The sequence below is a fragment of the Ostrea edulis genome, chromosome 3 (genome assembly GCF_947568905.1).
Source record: "Ostrea edulis chromosome 3, xbOstEdul1.1, whole genome shotgun sequence".
Taxonomy (NCBI): Eukaryota; Metazoa; Mollusca; class Bivalvia; order Ostreida; family Ostreidae; genus Ostrea; species Ostrea edulis.
The window spans coordinates 42,300,639-42,321,382 of record NC_079166.1 but is presented as its reverse complement, the minus strand read 5'-3'; the positions used below and the strand labels follow the sequence as shown (position 1 = coordinate 42,321,382).

General features: G+C 37.2%; 3 protein-coding genes across 13 annotated transcripts in view; 1 reads left to right on the top strand and 2 right to left on the bottom strand.

The window, feature by feature from the left end:
* The window catches only part of LOC130053561 (receptor-type tyrosine-protein phosphatase H-like), a 412,921-nt gene that overhangs the window by 160,979 nt on the left and 231,198 nt on the right, over positions 1–20,744 (bottom strand). The gene's annotated exons all lie outside the window — the stretch shown is intronic.
* LOC125673156 (uncharacterized) overlaps positions 1–20,744 on the bottom strand; it is a 271,989-nt gene that overhangs the window by 92,462 nt on the left and 158,783 nt on the right. The window lies entirely within an intron of this gene.
* LOC130053464 (uncharacterized) overlaps positions 1–20,744 on the top strand; it is a 114,426-nt gene that overhangs the window by 58,676 nt on the left and 35,006 nt on the right. For 9 of the 11 annotated variants that reach the window (XR_008802047.1, XR_008802046.1, XR_008802050.1 and 6 more), the window contains 7 exons: positions 4,756–4,872; positions 8,596–8,717; positions 11,069–11,364; positions 11,603–11,718; positions 11,844–12,253; positions 12,458–12,639; positions 17,848–18,038. The gene's annotated coding sequence lies outside the window, so the exon portion shown is untranslated. The remainder of the gene's footprint in view (positions 1–4,755; positions 4,873–8,595; positions 8,718–11,068; positions 11,365–11,602; positions 11,719–11,843; positions 12,254–12,457; positions 12,640–17,847; positions 18,039–20,744) is intronic. The other 2 variants (XR_008802049.1, XR_008802055.1) reach the window with 2 other exon arrangements.

The window sequence follows — 20,744 nt, the reverse complement described above, 5'->3', positions numbered from 1 at the left end:
TTGACCAAAATTGGCATATAGTGTTTAATGTGTAAAACACTTAAATAACATTTTCTTTAGTGCTATTGATACTTTATTGAAACTAAATGGATATTTAGAAAGAACAGGTAGTCCTTTACCAAAATTGTAAATTTGATGATCCCAGAGGTAGGGGTTTTGGTATCAGAGTAGGGCCAAAATGGTCAGTTGTTAAATTGGGTGAACAATAGACATTTTTAACTTCTTCTTGATAACTATCATTCTAATTATTTTCAAATTTGGTATGAATCATCTTTGGAACAAGGGAGACATAAGTTGTAAATTTCAGGATACCTGCATGCACCCCTGGGACCTTAGAGGCAGGGTAAGAACTGCCCAAAACTGACCAATTTTCAAAAATCTTCTTCTCTAGAATCACACGTACTAACGAAAAACTAAATGCATAAAGATATAAAGCAGGAAGGTTTCTACCAAAATTGTAAATTTCATGATCCCCAGGGTAGGTTCTGACCCCAAGGTGGGGCCAAACGTAGTATATAGTGTTTATTCATTTCATGTGCACAACAATTCAAGCATGCATATGGTCCTTCCTTTATGCAATATTATTTAATTGTGATTTCCCGCGTTTGCAAGGGATTTCATCTAGCATATTATAACTCATCTGAGCTGAAAGCTCAAGTGAGCTTTTCTGATCGCCTATTTTCTGTCATCTGTCTGTCCATCTGTAAACTTTTCACATTTTCGTCTTCTTCTCCAGAACCACTGGGCCAATTCCAACCATAATTGGCCAAAAACATCCTTGGGTGAAGGGCTTTCAAGTTTGCTCAAACGAAGGACCATGCCCCCTTCGAAGGGGAGATAATCACAAAAATGCAAAAATAGGGTGGCATCATTTAAAAATCTTCTCAAGAACCACTGAGCCAGAGGAGCTGAAATTTACATGAAAACTTCCTGACACAGTGCAGATTCAATTTTGTTCAAATCATGGCCCCCAGGGGTAGGTTGGGGCCTCAATAGGGGATCAAAGTTTCACATGGGAATAAATAGGGAAAATCTTTAAAAATCTTCTCAAGAACCACTGGGCTAGGAAAGTACAAATTTACATGAAAGCTTCCTGACATAGTGCAGATTCAAGTTTGTAAAATCATGGCCCCTGGTGGTAGGATGGGGCCACAATAGGGATCAAAGTTGTATATGCGAATATATAGGGAAAATCTTTAAATATGGGCCAAGGTGACTCAGGTGAGCGATGTGGCCCTTGGACCTCTTGTATTATGTAAAGCCTTTCATCAGTGTATACACTTTTGAGGGCATTGAGGATTTAAGAACACATTTTATTTTATACTGTTGCTATTAGAATTTAGCTTAGATATTCAGAACAGGATTTTGTTTTCAGATTTCATATCCCTTGGGACTAGAGATACTTTTAACTAGACAAGTAATCAGTTGACCGATAAGGCTTGTGGGTCTCTTGTTGATGGAGTTGTGCCCTGTTTGAAAAATTAATGTTAGGACCAGTTTTCTGAAATTTTTCTAAATGCCTTGAGATATTGAACTGATGTTTTGTATGCAGGTGTATATTGATGTCGAGTTACAGATCAAGTGTGAGTTTTGCTCCGGTTCGTTGATTTTTGATGGAGTAGTGCCCCTTGAACTTAAAATTTTTAGACTTTTTTCTATATGCTGTGAGATATTGAACTGATTTTTTGTATGCCTGCATGCAGATGTGTATTACTGAGTTACAGATCAAGTTTGAGTTTTGTTCCTTTTCATTGGTTTTGATGGAGTGGTGCCCCTTTAACCTAGAAAAATTAATTAATTTATTTTATGACTGTTAAAACATATGAAGGCTTATTGTTGAAATCTTCATTTCACTAAATGTGTGTAACATACAATCTGAATACCACATTCAATGCTATACTTTGATGAATTTCCTACATTTGAATTTACTGCAGGTGAGGCAATTCGTGCCATGCCAAAACATCTATTTAATATTAGATTAGCAATTTAAGTTAAAGGAATCATAATGTGTACTGTTTGAGAATGATTTTAAGAAGGAAAGATTTATTAGTCATGTGAAAGTTTAACTAATCTTGTTAAAGTTATATTGTGAGAAGATAAGGTTTTTACCAATGTTTGTACAGTTTCTGTAGAGTACACATTTTATATTACTCATTATAATGTACCATGCAATTATGTAACTGTACATGGATACTTTAAAATGAGCTACAATGAGCCCAGAGGTTCTGGGTGAAACCCCTGCCTAAGAGCAGATAATACAGTTGATGGAAACTTCCAATTAGTTGATACCTAATATTAGATTTGATTGGAGATCAAATGTTAAAGTAATTATATATATCACTGAATTTGTGCAAATTTAGGTATCAATATATTTGAAAAAGGGTTTACGTTATAAAGCAATTGTTAGTTTAAATATTTAGAGACTATTTATAGAATATGAAAATCATATAAGAATTTTTTTAAAAATGTGGGAAAGCTTTTTTGCATTGATAAATAGATATTAAAAAACATAATTATGAAATATAATGAGGAAATGGATTACAATACCATGCAGATTATTTTTAAATTGAGGAAACTTAGTAATCCACATCTGTTCACATAGTCCAATATTCATCACTTTTCTACACTACAAATATTTGTCAAGGTGTACACTTAAACAAAACCTAGTAATTAAAGAATCCTTAAGGTAACTCCATACTTGCCTGATAAAAGTATAGAATTTATTTGTATTTGGTTAAAACTAATAAATTGTCAAAGAAAATATATAGGTTATTGCACTTTTTAAGATGTGAGACATACATAATGCAGCATAATATGATACAAGTCTACTCTTGGACAGTAGCACTTGAAAGCAAAAGGGTTCATGATCTAAATGCATTCAATTTGATGATAGCATAAAAAATCTATTTAGATAGTGTGATCATGTCGAAGCATATACATCCATATTATTAGCAAACATCCAGTTGAAAAAAACATTACCTGCAGGTCTAGCTGTTATACAAACTACATAATATGTAGAGCCGGGGGAGGGAAAACAGAATTCTTTTAAATGTGGCCTAAACAGAATCGTAAATATCAACATCAGAAAATTGTAATTATCCTTAAATAGCATTTTCAAAATTTTATAAAAAGTGGTAATAATATATATGATATTATTCATATCAATTTCATGAAACTATTTCTTTTCAAAAATATTTTTTAAGAATGTTTCTGAAAAATAAATAAAATCTATCACATAATGGACTTGATAAAGGAATGAATGAAAACAGAGTTATTGCCCTTGGATTCAATATTTTGAACCATATATCATATAGGATATAACTTAGAATTTTTAGATGTTTAACAAGATTTTTTTTTACAATACCTATCAGAAAGGACTGAACAAAATTTATGTTCTTATCATGCTTAAATCTATTGATGTTCCATGAGGATGGAACTACTTTAAATGTTAGTTGTCAAATGGTTTGCACACAAAATAGAAAAATGGTATACTAGTACTTATTTTGTTAATCGTAAATTTTAAATGGCTTAATGTTTCCTGCTGCTGGGGGACTCATGGCCAAAAGTGTCCATGGTATCGATCAATGTTAGTAAAACAAAACCACATATTCAGTTCACCTGAACTTACAAGTATTATATTCTTTAAAAATATTTTGTTATTTTATGATGCTGATTTTAGTGTTTCTACTGTTTGTTGTCAGGTGTCTGTCATGTTTCTGTACAACTTTTCATCAAGTTTATAACTCCTTCCAGAAAATGGCCATTTTCTGGCAGTCCTATACTGTAAATATATTATATTTGGCATATTGTTTTGGTACTTTCTGTCAGTCTGTCCATCTGTAGTTGAAACCATTTCTGAAAGGATGAATGTATATTGTTTGATGTCCCGCTTGAGAATATTTTCATTCATATGGAGACATCACCATCTCTATGGTGCCACACCTGCTGTGATACAGGACTTTGGTTTTTGCGATATCATCCGAAGGACCACCCCATTTAGTCGCCTCTTATGACAAGCAAGGGGGTACTAAGGACCTATTCTAACCCAGATCTTTAAGAAGTATACTACAGCATCATAATGGCTGACTGATCTTTTAAACATGAATGAAAATGTAAACATCAGCAATATTTGTAATACTATATTCCTTTAAAATTTTGCCTTAAGCTGGGTATAGCTCAGTCAGTTGATGTGTCGATCGACTGCTGATCTGTAGATTGCGACAGATACATATATAAACAGGGATAAGCAACTCCTACAGTGGCATGTTTACAACTTTAAATATGTGACGGTCCCACCTATAAATTCTTAATTCCTATTTATTGGTTTGATAATGAAGTTGTTGTTGATTTAAGTTTATTTCACTCCTATCATAAATTGGAATTTAACCTAGCATACATGTGTAACAAGTTTTGATCAACAAATATACTTATATTAACAAAAAAATATATTAACAAAAAAAATAGGCAAATTAATTGTAAACATTTTCTGAAATAGTTTAAATTGACTTATGTGTCACCTTTTGAAACTTCATTTTCATTTTACCTTGAAGTGAAACATCTAAAAATATTGTATCTGCAATGTTTTGCCATAATATCAAATTGGGGGAAGTTGCTAATTTCTGTTTTAATTATGCCTTTAATTGTGAGTTCAAGTCCATGAGTTAGGATTTTAATTTTTTTTCCCCAGATTACTTTTTACTAAAACTGCATAGGGGGTTACTGAATATAATAAATTTGAAAGTTTTCAATTTCCAGCTCCAGCTCACACAGCCTTGTCTACCTACCTGTCCAGCAGTCGGCCTACTGCACTGTACCTGTCAAGATGTTTACCTGTTTTCTATGTTTTTTGGTTGAAGCTTTGCCACATTTAAGGTAAGGCATTATTTTTATGCCTTGTGTTTACCATTACATCATGTAATACCTCGGTTACATGATATTAGCATCGCAGGTAAATCAAGCATTTTTGCAATATTTGCAAACGTGATGATATACTGTATACTTCTTGTCATATTTTGAAAAATGTTGTGTTGAGAATTTAGTATTTACACATGTGTAACGGGGAGAACAACGGACCAGACCGGGCCCCATGAATCTCTAGTCAGGTGCTCTACCAACTGAGATATCTGGCCACCAGCGATCGAAACTGGCTGACCGCTACATTCCTCCATCCTTAAATGTCTTCATACCAGAAGACATCAACCCCTGGCAGGCATTTTCACCTGTGAGTTCCAGGGGCTGGTCACAGCACCAAATGTAACAGGGAGAAAATGCAACAGACCAGACCGGGATTCGAACCCAGGCCCCCTGAATCTCTAGTCAGGTGCTCTACCAACTGAGATATCTGGTCACTGGCAATCGAACCCGGCTGACCGCTACACATGTATTTATGATACTCCAACATTTGAACCATTATGCCATTGAATATGTCGTGTTGAGCGTTAGATATTCAAATGTGTATTTATGGTATATATATTCAATATTATTGAATTTGTTGTGTTGAGCGTTTAAAACGTGTATTTACGATATATTCAAATATCTGATTCAGAACCATTTTGCTAGTAAAATTTGTCATATTGAGCGTTTGATATTGAAATGTTTATGTATGATATTCTAGCAGTTCAACCACTTCGTTTACATACATGTTGACAGATAGCATGTGGTGATAGTTTACTTTGTTATAGTGAACATTATATTAACATTACAGGACATTATATCATTTGAGTGTAACAGGAAGGGAGAAAATGCAACGGACCAGACTGGGATTCGAACCCGGGCCCCCTGAATCTCTAGTCAGGTGCTCTACCAACTGAGCTAACTGGCCACCGGCGATCGAATCCCGGTCTGGTCTGTTGCATTCTCTCCCTTCCTGTTACATTTGGTGCCGTTGACCACCCCTGGTCTTACAGGTGAAGGTCCTGTCAAGGGCGAAAAGAACCTGGGTTGTGTGTGTCTTCGAGGGCGAAGACAACTTAAGGAGGGAGGAATGTAGTAAAGAGGGCTAAATGGACTGTGGATATCGGCCTGGATAGCTCAGTGGTTAGAGCACCTGACTAGTAATGCAGGGGTCCCGGGTTGGATTCCCGGTCCAGCCAAAGATTTTTTCCTCTCTCCTATTCTAATTTCAAATTGGTGCCGTAGACCAGTCCCTAGAACTGACAGGTGAAAATGCCTGCCAAGGGATAAAGATCCTGGGTTGATGTCTTCAGGTGTGAAGACATTTAAGGAGGGAGGAATGTAGCGGTCAGCTGTGTTCGATCGCCGGTGGCCAGTTAGCTCAGTTGGTAGAGCACCTGACTAGAGAATTCAGGGGGCCCGGGTTCGAATCCTGGTCTGGTCCGTTGCATTTTCTCCCTTCCTGTTACATTTGTAATATGAAACACCAGTCCCCTATACTATACAATTAAGTAGCGCTAATGCTGTAAATGGAATTGTTTAGTAGCTGAGTCTTTTCAGTTGTTTTCAGAGAGCTACTAGATCAGTACCAGGTGTCCTGGAATGTTCTATTGGCGGACACACAATTGTCCTTTCCTTCAAAACAACCTGGACCATGCAGATGAGGCTAGTCACATAGCCAACCTCTGGTCTTGTTATCATGGGTGTTTTTGACCGTGTCTGGAAGGAACTGCTGGTCTCCATCAGAATAAGTTGCACCGTCAACATAAATAAGTTGCAAATCGATTGATTGTATCTTGTTTACGTCCCTCTCGAAAATTTTTCACTCATTTAGAGACGTCACCAAGACCATTGAAGGGCTTCAAATTTAGGCCTTATATGCTTGGTGCTTACGGCCATTGAGCAGTGAGGGTTCTTTAGCGTGCCACACCTACTGTGACATGGGGCATCCATTTTTAAGGTAATCTCCGAGGACCTGTGACATTCACACCTGCGATGCCGAGCATTTGGCGATGGAACTGTCACTACCTGTTTTAACGACTTACGTCTGTCTTGACCTGGATTCAAACCCTGGCCTTCCTCATGTGGGGAGAACACTCTAACCACTAGGCCACCGCAGCATATAAGTTGCATCTACCATGTTGCAAGTCATGTGGGTGATATTTGATAATTTTGGAAAATCTGATTACATTTTTCTTCATGTTGACATATTTATGTAAACATTATCTAATGATGTTCAATGGGCCTTTGCCAATTATTGTAAATGTGTGGCGTCAGGTTGATCCATTCCACGGTCGGTCCATCCCTATAGTCCTTAGATGGTCTGTGCCCTGGTCGATTTGTCCCATTTTGCCTAGTCGATCCGGCTCCTCCAAATTTTTTTTATCAAAGATATAATAAATAATTAATTACTTAATTAAGAAAAAAAAGGGAAGTTTTGCATGCATATTGCAGTTAGTTATCAAACTATTAAAATAACTATGGGAGTTCGGTATGTAAATAAAATTGTACAATTCAACCCTTAGGCTTTATAATTGTTGTTTGAAGTGCGATAACCATGCAGTACAATTGGTTATGAAAAAGTGTGCTCATTAATTATGGTAAAGACTTTGTTATTTAAGTTAGTACAGCAATCAATGTAAAAGTGTGTCCATTAATCATTATGAAAACATATCTGAGTGAAAACAATTTTAGAGTTTATATACACAATTGTAATGTAACTGCATTGTTGTGCAATCTTCGATCATTAATTGCGAGCTTACAGTAACCTAACTCAGTGTTAGAAATTGGTTTAAAACTGGTATAGACCACAGGTCTATGCCAAAACAAGATGACATAGACATCATCAAATTGGCATAGAATTTCCTTTCCTCATAACGTTTATCAGATGTCGTCTGACCATGCTGGGTCCTATGGGATATAATTGCTTAAATCTAGAAATCGGCATACACAATTTGGTCTATCTAACTTACAATTGGCATAGACCAGTGTCATTTGACATATAGGCATTGTCTCTCGGTCTATGGTTAATTTCAAACACTGCTAACTATTAGAAGTTTTTTTAAATTAACAAAACTCCAGAAGTTCAAAAAATTGCTCAGAGCGTAGGGATATTTTTTGATCTACCAAAATAAAGGATTACCTCAAGGTGGCTCACTACACCCAGAAATAGTTTCTCAAATTAGTACCAATTGATTAAATTATAAAAGATGATATACAATAAGTATATTTGCCAAAAAGGCAAAAAATATACAAATTTGGAAAAAAACATGATTTTCAAACAAATTATTTCAACACATGATTGAAAACGTCTGGGGAATTTCAACTTGAGATCTGCGGTTCACCAGCCCAATGCTATAACCACTAAGCTACGATGATAGACAAACAAATCGATTAATACAAATAATTTCACAAAACATTTAAATCACCATCTTGTGACGTGGTGTCATACAGAGTATAAGCTTTAGTGTAGTGAGCTACGTAAAGCCAATCTTCAAAGTGGCACGCCCGTCATTCTGACAATGGAGTTTCCATACCAGTACTGTCACCGGGAGGTGCGACCCTGTACATGGCAACAAGCATTAGAGTTTGAAAAGTGAAAAAATGGCAATCGTACCTGCAACAAAGGTTTACCATTTTATTTATATTTCCTTGCTTTAATAACGTTATGGTTGTTTCATCATGAAGTATGTTATCTTATAGTCTGCAGTCAAGCCATGAATACCAGAGAGCATATCAAAAGGATTACCACCTGATGTCAGAAGACGTCAGAGGCACACACAATGAAGAGGAAATATGCAGATGAATTAAACCAATTCAGTACTGTAAATAACACTTGGAAAAATAGTTCAAAAACGTAGACATAGTTATTTTTTCTGGGCCGGATTGACTAGGGGATGTATTAACTAGGGAACGGATAGTCTAGGGACGGATCGGTAATGGGACGATCGAATCGACTAAGATAAGATTGATAATGGGACGGAACATCTAGAAATCTAAATGTGTTTGTGCCAATAAATAAATATGCATCAATAAATATATTTGTATTTATGTTGCATGCATGCACATATGTTGACATAATTATCTTACATGTCGACATAATCTATAGAAAAATAACTTGCAAATAGGAGGCAGAAGTATGCCCCCATAGGTTATAAATCAAATTTTTAAATTATAGGACAAGATACTGAATTTTAATACAAAATTTAAAGTATGTTATCTTTTTTTTTTAAGAATCACTGTGTTCTGTTTGGAAAAATATATATATCAACCGAATTAATAAATTACAACATTTGAACTATAGTTCCAAGTCTCAATGACTTTTGCCATGAAAAATGAAATACACGTAGGCCTAGGTAGCAGGGGACAGTTTCGCACTATAGGCGCGATCAAGTTTCTTAAAAAATGGAGAAACCCCATATTTGAAGTGATATTACATGTGTAAAAATGTGTAGAATAATTTTAGGATACATTTCAAGTGTAGCTGAATGCTTAGTAAAAATTATGATATTCAACATGTAGGTGTCACCATGATGCCTAGTATATAGATGGGTGCAAATACGAAACTAAGACACGTGGTCAGCAGCTGAAGAAATTTAGACTAAAACCTAGAGGGTCCAGGAAATGGTAGGTAGCTCAGAGGGAAGGTGGATGGCCCCATATAAAAGGTAGATTTTTAAGAAGGTCAGACAGGGTTCTTGATTGTGCACAGCATCTATATTCCCTCGCTTGGTACTGTGGTGGTGTGGGGGTGGTGCGGATTTAGCCCAAATGACAGAAAATCAGAGCAAGAAGGGGGCACCTACTCAGGGCATGTTTTGTGCAGCAACACCTGCATGTATGGATGACATTTAATATAGGGCCCTAATTTAATAACTACCCTAATATGAAATACAAATATTGAGAAAACAGGGTAGTATGATTTTTCATTAATGCAAGGTGAAGATAACGAACAGTGATCAATCTCATAACTCCTACAAGCAGTACAAAATAGATAGTTGGGCAAACTCGGACCCCTGGACACACCAGAGGTGGGATCAGGTGCCTAGGAGGAGTAAGCATCCCCTGTTGACCGGTCACATCCACCGTGAGCCCCATATCCTGATCATTAATCTGTCATAACCTGACTTAGATGTATACCCCCTTCCCACATGTTGAACCCCCGCCCCCCCAAAAAAACTGTCCTCTGCCACCTTTAAGAAAATGATATTTTTTTCAAACCCCTAGAATTCAGCCAATTTATGAATTTTAGAAAGTTAAATGTATCACATATTGGATACCATGTTTTTTTTCAATACAAGTATTTCATAAGTGTCACAGTAGCTGTCAACTAAGTCAAGGGGGTAAGCTAAGCCATATAGTATGGAAAACCAGAATCTGGTCAAGTTTCATAGTAACAAAAAGTCACATGTAAATCAGCTTAGTGGTTAAAATAAGGGTATTTTAGGTACTTTATATACCCTCTATACTTTATATATAGATTACATGTAGATTTACATGTTGTACATGTAATTAACCGATTTTACTCATACAGGTCTCCAATACAGAATATCATAACCACCACACTTATTCACAACACCATGGCACATATTTATGAAATAGCACTTACAGACAGAGAAACAAGTCATTTTAAAGACATTTTTACACAAAAAACACAGTTAAGACCATTTTGTCATTTATGGATAGGTGCTGTCAACAAGGATGGCTATGGCATTTATCGTCCAAGTTTTAGAGGAAAACAAATTAAGGTTACAGTTCACAGATTTATTTTCTAAATTAATAACATGGATAATTTTGACACATACATGCACATATCACACTTATGCCATAACAAACAGTGCATAAAGTTACCACATTTGTCCATGGAACCGCAGTCGGTAAACAATTCGCGGAAGTCTTGTGTCGCCGAGGGGCAATGCATTGGTCATGGAGCACACAGACCGTGTCTCTTTCAGTGAGGTAACACATTTACACCATAAGAGTGTTCGTTGGAGGTGGAGTGTCTTGCATTGTTGTACAGGGACAGTTCTCTGAGTTTTTTGTTGGTTTTTCGTCGTCTCGTCAGGTAACGAGATGCTCGGTATTGGTTGGTTTGTTTGCGCTCACGGTGATACCTGTTCTGTTGATCTTTCTTGAACATGTTCTTGTAAAATGATCCACTGGATTTCTATTTCAGGCCCACCTCCTTAGCCAACAGGACAACACTTCTGCCAGACCCATGGGATGCTGAGTGGACTGCTGAGTGACACATGGCGTTAAAGTTCCTGGCCCCAGTTGTGTTCTTGGGAGCATAAGTGAAGACCCGCTGGTGAAGATTCTCACATTTGTTGGTTGTGGCGAGTTGGCAGACCTTCTCTCCAGAATTGTTTACAGATGACAGACTGAATACTGTCCATGTCTGCATAGTCAAGGCCCAGATGTTTTCCGTGCGGAAGGAACTTGGTGCTGTAGCCCGTGAGATGGGCTGTGCAGGTAAATGACATTTTCATACAGTTGTCGTGTAGGCCTGAGAAACATGGCAGAACATTAGGGACTGCATTCTCGGCATGGTGCTGGAAAGACTGGTCGGTCCGGCACAGTTTCCTAATCTTGACGAGCTCGCATCGGATCCGGGCTCAGATACAGGTGGCCAGTCTCTGCATGTAGGCATCTCTGTCCTGTCCAGTGGGTAACATGGTTTTTAGTCGGATGTTTCGTACATTTTTTGCAGGGTTCTTAGCTTGTGGATGAAGCAGTGCTGAATTGGTACTTCATTCTCTCTAGAATAGTCCCTTATGGTCTTTTGGATCTGAGCACTGGCATCACTGGTAATGGAACAAGGTTGAAGTATGTTATGATTTTGAATAAAGTCCAAATTTTTTCTTAACAATTTTGATTCACTGGAAGCAATGGTGTCTTCAGAGTTCTAGTTCTCTTTGCATTGTTCATGATTTTCACAATTCCTCTTGCAGCATAACTTATTGGCAGTTTGGAGGGCCAAAACCAGTTTTCGGGAGGTGTTGTTTTCCACCGAAGCTCTGGGTTGGTGCCTCGAATCCTGGCTGTGGCCTGTTGTTGTAAGAGGTGTCAGTCTCGATGTGGACTTCGTTTCCTCGACCGAGAAATTGGTTGACACGTCAGACATACCGCTGATTGTCGATCATCGAGGCTACGTTGATTTCCTCCACTCTGTCACACATCTGATTGAGTTTCCGCTGCAGACCACGGCTGTCAGGTGGATTTATGTTGAGGCAGCACATAAGGAAACGTGCATCAGACACTCCCATCTTAGACTTGGTGAGAGCCAGTACCAGTCCATCATTGAGGGCACTTGATTCCGGTCCTCAAGTCTTCTTGACAGTTGTGTAGAGCTGCATGTCTGGTGAGTGGAAATGGCAGTTTAAGCAAATGGCTCTGACAGTCACACATAGTCCTAGCCTCTTAGAAATTGATAGAGTGATTGAAGGTCTGGCACACTGGTGAACTGTAGAATTTTGTAGAAGTAGGCCTAAGGAATGTACGTTAGCAATGATGTTTTCCTCGCTGTTGATTTCCTCTTCGTCATTCCATGTACATGATTTTACAGGCTTGGCAGGTCGCAGTTTGGTTGGGAGGATGAGATCTTCAGTGGACATACACACAGCATCCCAGTATTCATCAAGACTTATACGGTCCCACTCTGTGTTTTGGTCACATGTACTCGAACTAGCAGGTGCATCAACGTCTCGGAGGGCACCAGCTCGGGCGTCAGAATGCTGAGGGAAATAGGTATGTCCTGGCTTGAAATAGCTTAGTTTTTTGCCTCGGTTTCTTCAATAGGTGTTTGTTGTCCTCATGTTTAATTCTTGAATTTCTTACAAGTGCTGTGCAGATGGGGGAGATGCTTGTATTTTTAGGTCTCCTGAGTAAACTCAGGTGACCTATTGCAATCGGTTGTCGTCCGTCGTCGTGCGTCGTCCGTTGTGTGTTAACAATTGAACATTTTTAACTTCTTCTTGATAACTACCAGTCTAATTCTTTTCAAATTTGGTATGAAGTATCTTTGGGACAGGGGGAACATAAATTGTAAATTTCAGCTCTCCAGCACCCCTGGGGCCTTAGGGGTGGGGTAAAAACTGTCCAAAATTGACCAATTTTCAAAAATCTTCTTAAGAACTGCACATGTGTAAGAAAAACTAAATGCATGGTGATGGAGAGCAGGAAGGCCTCTACCAAAATTGTAAATTTCATGATCCCCGGGGTAGGGGTTCTGACCCCAGGGCAGGGCCAAACTTGGTATATAGTGTTCATGTGTAAAACACTTAAATAACATATTCTTTAGTGCTGTTGATACTATATTGAAACTAAATAGATATTTAGAAAGAGCAGGTAGTCCTTTACAAAAATTATAAATTTGATGATCCCAGGGGTAGGGGTTTTGGTATCAGGGTCAAGGGCCAAAATGGTCAGTTATTAAATGTGTGAACAATAGACATTTTTAACTTCTTCTTGATAATTATCATTCCAATTCTTTTCATATTTGGTATGAAGCATCTTTGGAACAAGGAGGACATAAATTGTAAATTTCAGGATTCCTGCACCACTGGGGCCTTAGTGGCGGGGCAAAATCTGCCCAAAATTGACCATTTTTCAAAAATCTTCTCAAGAACCGTACACATGTAAGAAAAACTAAATGCGTGATGATGGAGAGCAGGAAGACCTCTACCAAAATTGTAAATTTCATGATCCCCGGGGTAGGGGTTCTGACCCCAGGGCAGGGCCAAACTTGGTATATAGTGTTCATGTGTAAAACACTTAAATAACATATTCTTTAGTGCTGTTGATACTATATTGAAACTAAATAGATATTTAGAAAGAGCAGGTAGTCCTTTACAAAAATTATAAATTTGATGATCCCAGGGGTAGGGGTTTTGGTATCGGGGTCAGGGGCCAAAATGGTCAGTTATTAAATGTGTGAACAATAGACATTTTTAACTTCTTCTTGATAATTATCATTCCAATTCTTTTCATATTTGGTATGAAGCATCTTTGGAACAAGGAGGACATAAATTGTAAGTTTCAGGATTCCTGCACCACTGGGGCCTTATAGTGGCGGGGCAAAAACTGCCCAAAATTGACCATTTTTCAAAAATCTTCTCAAGGACCTTACACATGTAAGAAAAACTAAATGCGTGATGATGGAGAGCAGGAAGGCCTACCAAAATTGTAAATTTCATGATACCCGAGGTAGGGGTTCTGACCCCAGGGCAGGGTCAAACTTGGTATATAGTGTTCATGTGTAAAACACTTAAATAACATATTCTTTAGTGCTGTTGATACTATATTGAAACTAAATAGATATTTAGAAAGAGCAGGTAGTCCTTTACAAAAATTGTAAATTTGATGATCCCAGAGGTAGGTGTTTTGGTATCAGAGTAGGGCCAAAATGGTCAGTTATTAAATGTGTGAACAATAGACATTTTTAACTTCTTCTTGATAACAATCATTCCAATTCTTTTCATATTTGGTATGAAGCATCTTTGGAACAAGGGGGACATAAACTAAATTTCAGGATTCCTGGGGCCTTAGGGGCGGGGCAAAAACTGCCGAAAATTGACCAATTTTCAAAAATCTTCTTCTCAAGAACCGCACATGTGTAAGAAAAACTAAATGCATGGTGATGGAGAGCAGGAAGGGCTCTACCAAAATTGTAAATTTCGTGATCCCCGGGATAGGGGTTCTGACCCCAGGACAGGGCCAAACTTGTTATGTAGTGTTTCTGTGTAAAACACTTAAATAACATCTTCTTTAGTGCTGTTGATACTAAATTGAAAGTAAATGGATAGAGCAGGTAGTCTTTTACCAAAATTGTAAATTTGATGATCCCCAGAGTAAGGGTTCTGACCCCAGGGTGGTGCAACACTTTGTATATAGTTTTTATGTTTAAGTTTGCTGATACTGTATTAAATCTAAATGCATACTTAAGAATAGCAGAAAAGGCTGGACAGAAAATGGTGAATTTCAATCAAAACCCAGGGTTATGACTTAAGGATGAGTTCAATTTAGTCATATGTTTTGATGTTTTAATGTTAATACACCTATTATTTAAAGCCTTTCATCAGTGTATGCACTTTCGAAGGCAGTGAAGTTTTAAGAACACATCTTGTTTTATACTGTTGCTGAACATTAGAATTTAGCTTAGATATTCAGCATAGGAAATTTTTTCTAAATTTCATAGCCTATGGAAGTAGTGATACTTTTTCACTAGTATTCAGGTGACCGATAAGGCCTGTGGGCCTCTTGTTTAGAGTTGTGAGTTAGGGAGGTATCTTGTTGTATAAATATTGTTCAAGAGATAAGCAGGGCTCAACATTAACTTTTTTTCCTACTTGTCCATTTGGACAAGAGACAAAGATATTTACTTGTCCGAACTTCAACTTCACTTGTCCGGAATTTTTTTTAAAAAGGATATTATATCGTCAACTTGAAAACTGTATTTAATTTACTTAATATATAGTCTATTTTTATACCTGCTTGATTGATTTTTTTTTTATCTTATTCTCTTGATAAAAACAACAAATGCAAAAAACGAAATTTTATCTAGACTTCCCATCTTGAATCAATAACTTCGTAAGATCCATGGATGCATTCTCTCACCAGAGGGCGCGCTACATTGTGGAGCGTAGCGTAACGCTCTCTGGTAAGAGATTGCAATGAGTGATTGAAAGTAGTACGCAATAAGTGAACACCAATCCCAATTGAGTTTAACTCAGCTAGTTTACAAAGCAATCGAAGTTCATTTTCCATGCATTATACATGTACTTCCGACTCTTAACTACCGATAAACTTCTCACAAAATTGTTTGGAGACTTCTTTACATAAAAAAGCACTTGTCCAATCGGACAAGTGCCCATCAATATTCACTTGTCCGAAATGTTTTTCCACTGGTACCGGACAAGCGGACAAACGTAAATGTTGACCCCTGGATAAGGTAGAATGTCCATTACTTGTCCTTTTCAAAACACATTTCCCAGAGTCAGGCCTTCAGATAAGCATATTAATCAGTTTGAGTGAGAGCACTAGTTCTGGTCTGTTTGATAATTACCTCCCTTTGACCATTAGCTGTTGTGCATACTACTTTTGTTTTCACCATGAGGAGGGCTTAGAAAAGAATTTAGGAAGATGAAATGGATTGAAAGTTTTGTTGGAGAGTAAGTCACTTAATCAGAGCCTATTTCAGGTCCATTCATGTAGAATATGTAAACATATAGGCAGTGAAGTTGGAAATTTTCTAGATTTTTAGAGCAGTTCTGTCCTTTCATCTTTCTGTAGTCCATCTTCTTCTACACAGGCTCTCATGATTACATGTACAGCATGTAGCACTACATGTTAGGTCACTTATACCATAGATACAATTTACATGTAACAGAATTTGTTAGGCACAGGGCTCTTATCGTGAACACTCTCAGCACTCAAAAATGACAACATCAGACACAGATATGTAGGGTTTATAAAAAAGTTTATTGCGAACAGATTTAGGGCAGTCGACGTGACAGGGTTGGTGTAGTTTCACTCGGAACAAGTCAAATTTCTCAAAAATATGAGATGACGTCCATCAGAAGGGATCTCTGGATTTTTAAAGGTAGCAGGGGACAGTTTCGCACTATAGGCCTGGTCAAGTTTCTTAAACAATGGAGAAACCCCATATTTGAAGTGATATTACATGTGTAAAAATGTGTAGAATAATTTTAGGATACATTTCAAGTGTATAGCTGAGTGCTTAGTGAAAAAAATGATATGCAACATGTAGGTGTCACTCACCATGATGCCTAGTATATAGATGGGTGCAAATGCGAAACTAAGACACGTGGTCAGCAGCTGAAGAAATTCAGACTAAAACCTAGAGGGTCCAGGAAATGGTAGGTAGCTCAGAGGGAGGTGGATGGCCCCATATAAAAGGTAGATTTTTAAGAAGGTCAGACAGGGTTCTTGATTGTGCACAGCATCTATATCCCCTCGCTTGGTACTGTGGTGGTGTGGGGGTGGTGCGGATTTAGCCCAAATGACAGAAAATCAGAGCAAGAAGGGGGCACCTACTCAGGGCATGTTTTGTGCAGCAACACCTGCATGTATGGATGACATTTAATATAGGGCCCTAATTTAATAACTACCCTAATATGAAATACAAATATTGAGAAAACAGGGTAGTATGATTTTTCATTAACCTGTCATAACCTGACTTAGATGTATACCCCCTTCCCACATATTGAAAAACCAAAAAAACTGTACTCTGCCACCCTAGAGGTACAAAAAAAAAGAAGATATATTGACTGAAATTATGAAGATTTAAAACTTTAGTAAATTCTTCTGCCTAAATATATAGTCCCTGCCAAACCTTTTCAAAAATTGACTTGACAACGAATTTTTCAACTGGATAGGATTCAGTAATAAATGTGCAATATGTTTGCACCTCAGGGATTAGTATTAAACCAGTGGATATTTTGTTATAGCATTCTGCGCAGTTGTGCATGTGCTCAACTGAACTACCTTAAATCGCATACATGATAAAAAAAACAACATTTCATAGTTTGAAGTTGTGAAAATGCTATCACGCTTAAAGTCGTCATCTCGGGTGGAGTCTGTATTTAATGGTGTATTTTTGGTTTTCTTTGGCTATATTTTGGTTATATTAATATAGCCCAATTGATTTCGGTATTGCTCTGCTACAATGTTATTTACGTTTTGTAAACATGACGGAAAGTTCTAGTTCTCAGTCTTCGACTGAATGCGATTCTCAACCAACCAGTTTAGTCAGAGAATCTTCTCAGTCATCGAGTGACAGTACTGTCTCGCCAAATCGCAGTTCTCCCAGTTCAACTGAGAATTACATCCCTTCTAGGACTTGTGACTGGACTAGAAGTTTAGTTCATAAACTTGGAATACGTTATGAATATGAACAACTGTCTAATATCGTAATTGAACTCATGTCTTCTTTAGCTCACTTTTTTTGACGAAGAAATCGCAGATCACGAGGAGATGGCAAATGACCTTGGCACTCTGGGCAATCTTAATCATGAAAGTTTGCTGAAAGTCAACTTAAAAGGTCTCCGCTGGTTAACGGCTCAATCCAAAGTAGAAGACGTAGGCTTGCTGAAGAAAGAAATACCATCTTTCAAGGAAATAGATATGTAAGTAGGCATATGTATAGTAGGATATTTTATAAAATCAAAATCTCAAATGATAGATAATGAAATCAGTTGTATGAAAATGCCCAATTTAACAGGTTGGGAACACTCTAAAAACCGCGATTATCCCTCTTTAGAGAGAAAGTAAACATTACTATCAACAGGTGTTTTGGCGTCTTTATTGAAAATAATGGCAAACTCTGTGCAATGCTGAATTAAGTGCAACACACACTCAGCATGACAGGAATTGTCTCTTTAAAATTGACTATATATGTTCACAGTCAAGAAATTTCATTTCAAAGTTGCTGCATAAGAGGGAAGGACTTAGCTGCAGAACTGTAGCTCTCTGGAAAAAAAAATGACGGAACAGAGAGCTACAGATCCACCTCTTGTAAAAAATCTTCGATTTACGGTGCACAAAAAGCTGTGCATGGTTGAGGCCTTATATTGTTGTATTTTTGAGATGCTGTCTCATAAATTTAATATTAAAAAATTCTTAACATATTTTCCTACTATGCTAGTGTCCAAATATACCTTCAAATATTCATTAAAGCCCCATACGACCCGGAGACTCCCAGCTTTAAATGATTTCATTTGTTGACATAGCCATGTTAGGTAGCCAGTCAATTCGAACCCTGTTGTTGTTGGTATATATTCATGAAATTTGTTATAAGTTATGTATTCACTCTTCATTTATTATCAAAACGAATAATTTATAGAAATTAAAAAATATAGTTTTTCTAAAGGTAAAATAAGCTCTTGATTCATGATAATGCTACAAAAGTCCTTAACACTCGTGTGGCAGGGATGGAGACCGGACGAGACTAATGAAAGCCGCATTGCCGTTAGTTTAACTATTTGAATAATTATTATTTAAAGGCACTGGGATGATATATTATTTAAAATATTTAGCTAAAATATTGTGGGGATATTAGCTAGTTCACATCTAGACGTTATTGTGCAAGTATGGTCATTTAGAAATTAACCGGGATTTGAATTGACCGGCTACCTAACATGGCTACGTCAACAAACAAAATCATTTGAGGCTGGGAGTTTTCAGGTCGTATAGGGCTTTAATGAATATTTGAAAGTATGTTTGAACACCAGTATAGTAGGAAAATATGTTAAGAATTTTTTTATATTAAATTTGTGAGCCAGCAACTCAAGAATACAACGTTATAAGGCCCCAATCGTGCGCAACTTTTTGTGTGCCGTAAATCGAAGGTTTTTATAAGGGGTGGATCTGTAGCTCTCTGTTCCGTCAAATATTTTTTCAGAGAGCTGCAGCTACATGTAGGAAGGAGTCTGAAATCCAATGCACATCGTGAGGGGTACTACTAAACAGAGTATGCTGATAGAATTTCGTAATTTAATGCATTTTAATTGTTTATTTGTATGTATACCACTTAAATAAATATGATAATAAAATAATATTGCAAAATTAATCAATATATAAATATTGCATGTAGTTGAGGGTAACATTGAAAATTTTCACCCCGAGAAAACCATTGTCAACCGAGGTTTCTCGAGGGGTGAAAATTTTCAATGTTACCCTCAACAACATGCAATATTTGTTTTAATATGTTGACGGTGCTACCGTTTGAACGAGCGCAGCTTCATGTATGTATATGGTCGAACTTCGATCTCTCGAAGTTCTTGATCTCTCGAAGTGAAATCATGGTTCCGATTTTTTTCTCTATATAACTAAGCAAATTTACTGTCAATCTCTCGAACGTTCGATCTCTCGAAGTGAAGTTGGGTCCCGTAAAACACATTTCATTGTTTTTCACTCTCGATCTCTCGAAGTGGTGGTAGCGTATACCCACCGTTACACAAGCGTGTAATAATTTCCGCTTGAGCCTTACCTGGATTTTGTTGAATGCCGGAGGTGTAATTATGTGTTTACATAGTTGAAACATCGCCAGTGCTTCTTTGTGGAGCTGACACACTTGAGTATATAATTGGCTAATTGGTCAGTTTACACCTTACACTGGGGTTTTGAGTCGTGATGATTAAAATTATATATAATCCGACTATGAATGAAATCTAGAATTTGTTTTGATGTAACGAGAGAGTAAGTTTTATACATAATTTAGAGATCTACAGAATGTTAAATTTCTCAAGTTTGTTCTTTGTGTAAAGTTACTCTAAAACATCGTTTTACTCATTCGTTAGAATTTTTGTTTTGGGTAAAGTGACATAACATTGTGCTCTGTTTAGTTTACGATAGTAAAGCGTCATCTGAACTTGGTTTTGTATGTCTATCTAAGCATGATTAAAGAACAAATAAATACATAAACTTTGAAATGTTTTTGTTAATGCAAAATAAGGTTTTTTATTTTTATATCAAAGTACCTGACGAATATGAAGGAAAACATGTCAAAACGATATCATATGATCATGCTGGTATACATTTCCGGTTATTGTAAAATCTTAACCATACCGGCGGACCTTCAATTTCCGAATTTCGATCTCTCGAAGTTTTATCAAGGTCCCTTAAACTTCGAGTTATCGAGAGTCACCTGTATATACATTTTATATATGTGCCCCCCCCCCCCCCCCCCTTACAAACCTATCTAATTAAAAAAAAATCAATATATGCACCCAGGGGTGCATGAGCCGAGTTGCATGGGGTCTTCCTAACCTGCTATCCAACAATATAACCAAGCTTCATTTGATTCAGTTTTAAACTTTTCCAGTTTATGTCCA